A 5,700-nucleotide genomic window follows, 5' to 3' on the forward strand; every position below is an offset into this window, starting at 1 on the left:
AGTGGGGATAATTCGAAGCAAAAGCGGCAGAAGTCGAAGGATCGTAAAGGCTCTCATCGACGGAACGTAAAATTTTAGAAAATGTGTAAATACAAGGTAGAATGCGCTTGTTTTTGAAATATTCCAATACTTGACTTTTATACACTTCAGCAAAAAAATTAAAAAAAAGATGATTGTTTTTAAACACCTTAACTGACTTTCTCTGATTCTGCTCAATCTATTCGAAGAAATATGAGTATTATTAAATATCCAAAGGGATATGTGAGAATTAACTTTCAAATAATCAATTTCCATTATATTGAGGTGAATTGTTTTCAACAATTTTCAACTCTCACTGTGTATAGGTTATTTTATTTTTTAAATTTATCATTCAAATTTAATTTTAAAATCACAATTTTTCTATTTTTATATAAATTTGTTTGAAAATTTCTTCCCTATTTCATTTTTATTAATTTTAAAATGTTAAATATTAAACTGATTAAAAAATTTATTGATTTTAAAACACATTTAATCTTAGAATGTAAATATGTTAACTCAATATTTAATAATTTAAATTTTAATTGTGTAAATGAGTTTAATTAATCACATTTATCACATTTAATTTGTTTAAAAATAAATTTCAAATAAAAACATAAATGAAAAGAAATCCTAATTTTATTATTAATGTTTTTTTTTTTCATAATTCAATTTTTGGGGAAAAAAGTCTGTTCACACTTAGATGAAAATTTAAAATTTTAAATACAGAGTCAACATTTTTTTAAATGTTGAATTAAATATTTTTAACAAGTATTAAATTTCGAAATTTGAGTTAAATATTAATTTAACATATAAAAAATATGTATAGCTATTTTAAAAAATTTGGAAAATCTTAAATTTCATATTTTGTTTTTGTGCACTCTAAACATAAATTTTTTTGGATATAAACCTTTCAAAGTAAATATTTTATCAAAATTGGTTAGCACAATATTAAACACGCAAAGTTTCCGAATAACTGTTTTTTTTTTTTAATATTTTATTTTTTAAAACCAACCAATATATTTGTTACAACGAATCTGATGGAGCCCCCAAGACGATGGTAACAAATATCCAAGCCTTGGGAGAAAGTTAATTGCCTCTAAAATACGTCATTCAAAAACCATAAAAATGAAAAAAAAATAATATTATTTTTTTTATTTAGTTATATAGATGAAGGACAGGACATTCATTTGCCAACTTTCAACTCAATCTATCTTAATTACAACGTTAATATTAACGCTATTTTTTTTTTTTAATATAAAAAATATATTACTTCTATTCCGGTGTATAATTTTTTAAATATTCAAATGTTTTCAACTCCTAATCTATAAGTTAATTTATTATGTGATTACGCATATATCAAAATATGTAATTATGCGTGTATATAAGCAATGATGGTCTGAAATTATAGTTTCATATGTTGTGTGGCAAAATAAATGTATAATAAAAATTACTTTTAAATTATTTATTTATAAAATAAAATCAAGCAATGTGTGTTTAATTTTTTTATGCACATTTTCTAAGCTATATATACTGAAAATAAATAAACAAAAATATCTAGTTAATATATATTTCAATATATTTTTTTGTTTGTCAACAACACATATCGATATATTTTTCACATACACATATACCTGTTTTTTTATTTCACAAGCTATACAAAGCCTTATATTAGCAAATACAACAGAATACAACCAGTCTGAGCTACACCATAATTAAGTGCAAAATACAGTCCGCATGAAAAGCATGACCACAAACACTGCCTGCATAAAAGATATCAGATTCAAATGGGCGTACATCACATATACAACAACCTTTCTATATACAGTGTTGAGAATTGGTGTCTGGAATATATGAAAAAAAAAACTAACTTTACAAAAATAATATACCATATAGATTTTTATTCTTCTTTTAAGAGTAAATAAATTTTACTGAGTTTGAAGAGTGTAAAGTGTAATATTTTATTATTTGTTTTGTATTTTTTTTTTTTTTTGTTGTTTGTTATTTGTTTTTATTTGATTTTTTATTTTTTTATGACGGAGAAAAGATAATTAGGATATCTCAAGAGCTATGAGCTGGAACGAGATGTTTCATACGAGTTTGAAGATAAAAAAATTTAATGAAAAATGTGGTTTATTGAATTTAAAATATGTGATGATAAATGATAATTGATCAAGAATCATTTTATCACGTTTTTGGTGGTATTAGTACAGAAAATGATAACTTATCGAACTAATTAGACATAGAATAGTTCTTATTTCGATAAACTTGAATGAATACTTGTTAGAATTATACTCTTGGGTGTTGTAATGAAGCTTAGATAATAAAAATCAAAAAAATTTACGTTTGTTTGATATAGAAAACATATAGTAAATAATAAATGTAAAATAGTTTGTTATTTTTTTTTTCTTTGCACATGTGTGCGAGTATTTGTGATGTGGAGTTCATCATCCGGTTTTCGTGGTGTAGTTGGTTATCACATCCGCCTAACACGCGGAAGGTCCTCAGTTCGAACCTGGGCGAAAACATTTTTTTTTTGGATTTTTAAAAATGCTCTACAAAGACACCAACAAATACTTTCAAAGAATTAATAATTTACCCTGGTGAAAATATTCTTCAATACACATATTGAAATCAAAGCGAAAGTGATATGCTACCAACTATTAATACGGCCAATAATAAGTTATGCTTCACCAATTTGGTGGAACACCAGTGCCCATCAGATGGAAAAAATACGTAAATTTGAACGTCAATGCTTGCGTATCTGTTTAAACGTAAATAGAACAGCTGATTCAAACTACACCAAAAGAATCAGCAATATCGAACTATACAGATTGGCAAACGTCACAAGAATTGACAATCACTTAATAAAACTAAACAGAGACTATTTTAACAACAAAAAAAAATCAAAAAACCCAATAATAAATGAAACATTATCAATGGCACCAGCCGAATGGGACATAGCAAAAAAAATTGGCTATATACCACCTGAAGGCTTCATTAATTGTGATGCACAGGGTCTAATCCAAGCACACAATAATGTACCCACAATATATCACAGAAGTAGACACACCAAAGACCGAAAAATTAACTGGGATAAAAATGAAATAGACTTAAACCCAAAAAATTATAAATATTCCATGGCACTACCACCATGTGACCAAAAAATAAATAAATACCTATTGGAAGCCAAATATAACTGGATAAATGATATCAACACTATACAAGATCAACATGACGCATGAGATAACAATAATGAAGCCATTCCAAGATGCACCCAAATCCAAGCCATCTATCGGTGAAGTACAAAAATTTCCTACTACCCACCCACCCAATCCCCTTCCTATTTCCCACATTAATCAAATATTTATTTATTAGTTTTAGGTTACAAGTACTAATACTGTTAAGATGGTTTTACATCAAAAACTTTTTCCATCATTCACACAAACACAAATAAAGTCTGCATCAAATCACTGCATTAAAAAACAAAAACAAATGAACAGAAACATATAACTATTGAAAATAGTAAATAGCAAAAAACATTATCTAACACAAACACACACTGTTTAGAGATAAGAAACTCACTAAATAAGAAATGGTCTTTTTTTATAATATTAAGTTTCATCAAAAAATGTAACTAGGTTAAGTTGAAAGTAAATAAAAATTATTATAAAAAAAAAAAAAAGTTATCACATCCGCCTAACACGCGGAAGGTCTTCAGTTCAAACCTGGGTGAAAACATTTTTTTTTTGGACTTTTAAAAATGCTCTACAAAGACACCAACAAATACTTTCAAAGAATTAATAATTTACCCTGGTGGAAATATTCCTCCGCCGTGAATTTCCAAAATAATAATTGACAAGAAAGACTTGCATTACTTCAGAAACTCAGACTCACTTATTCATGGTGGAAATAAATTCTCCGTCTTTTCTCCCCCAACAAACGAAGGAAATTTCTCCGTCTTTTCACTCTGATTTTCGTATGCTCAACCACTTTTTTGGGTACAGACATGAACGTGATGCATCATCGTCATCATTTATTTCTTTTTCAAGAGATTCATCTGTATTTTCTTCCTCTGATTCTTTTATTGGATAACTTGGTCGTGATGAACCTTTTTCAACATATTTGCTAAAAGCATAAGCATTGGCTATGGTATATTCGTGCAATGTTTTCCATATGAAGAGGTGATATATCGGCTCATTTAGATGTAGCTCATTGATTTTTTTTATAACAATTGTCAATTGTTAACAAGTCATCAATAACTTCCCAATGATGTTTTTTTAGAAAAAATGTTTCGACTATTCTTGAAACTTGTCATGTGAGTCATTTGTGATCCAGTTATTTTGGCAAATTTGTTCAATAAACGTAGATTTAATCTCTGGGAACGTTTTACGTAATTAATTGTAGATTTTTTCATATGCTACATTATCTTTGCTTGCTATTTGTAAACGTTTTGGTTGACGTTTCATACTACCGAGAACTAACTAAAAATACTTGCATTACTTTAGAAATTCAGACACACTATTCATGGTGGAAATAAATTCTCCGTCTTTTCACTCTGATTTTCGTATGTTTAACCACTTTTTTACGTACAGACATACAGATAAAAAAGATTTTGTGGTAACATGTTTTAAATTCTAGCATCTTACTATAGTAAATAGCATCTTCTATAGAAAATCTTACAGTATAATTTTAGAAAAAATTCTCAGGAACTTGCATTAGTGATCAAGTCAACAACGAACTTCACTTAGAGAGTTTTCGGGAGTTTGTAATTTCAAGAAAGCCTTACGGTTGAATTTGCCATTTTCAAGCATCCCTTTCTGTACAAAGGACGGTACACAACATTTTACATTTCTGAAACCAACACATTGGTAAATTCAAGTGTAACAAAATACCAAAACACATACCCGCATGTAACCCGAGTTAAGTAATGCTAATCTTCAAAAATTTAACAAATGTAAGACTTCTGTTGGATTGGAAAAAAATTTTTTATAGAATTTGACAGGCCAATTCTCTTAAATTGAAGAAACTTTGGAGAAATTTGTAAAAATTTTTTCCACCAGAAACTTGCATTGAAGAAATTCAAAACGAAGCAAAAATAATTAAAATAAATGTTCCCCGTATACAGTGCCAAAAAGTTACTTACATTACTTACTTACTAACACTTTTCGGTGAAAAATTTTTCGTAGCACTCCACGCATTGAAAGCGGCATAAAATGACGACTGTTTATGGAAGGCGGTATCAAAAACTATATCATATACAAGTAGTACTATCAAGTGTAAGCGGTAAGTAATTCTTGTACAATTGGAGAGGGGTCGAGATTTCTTTTTACACCAGGATGATGATGACTCGTTTCAGAATCATATCTGCCAATTCCCCTGCCGACTCACTATCATCGTTTTGCGTCAAGAGAGAACCCTCCCTATTCGTACGAGAATCACCTACCATCATTACGTACGTTTATGTAGGGATTCCGTGATTATTCCAAAGTTGCCTCAACAATATTATCTTTTCCTTACATACAATAATTTATTAGCCATCGAAATATTTTTCCGGAATTCTCAATTCTCATGTATTCAGCTAATTTTGAAGTGATAAAAAAAGTACCAAACAATCTGGAGTAATATGGAAAGATACAGACTAATCAATAGAAAAATTATTTTAAAAAATAACACAAAGTACTA

At 28.4% G+C, this 5,700-nt stretch overlaps 1 non-coding gene across 1 annotated transcript; it reads left to right on the forward strand.

Annotated features, from left to right (window-relative positions):
• Nucleotides 1-2,469: 2,469 nt before the first annotated feature.
• On the forward strand, nt 2,470-2,543 carry Trnav-aac. Its single transcript has one exon. It is a non-coding gene; the product is annotated as a tRNA-Val (tRNA).
• The last annotated feature ends 3,157 nt before the right edge of the window (nt 2,544-5,700 follow it).

This window comes from Aphidius gifuensis, linkage group LG2 (genome assembly GCF_014905175.1).
Source record: "Aphidius gifuensis isolate YNYX2018 linkage group LG2, ASM1490517v1, whole genome shotgun sequence".
NCBI lineage: Eukaryota > Metazoa > Arthropoda > Insecta > Hymenoptera > Braconidae > Aphidius > Aphidius gifuensis.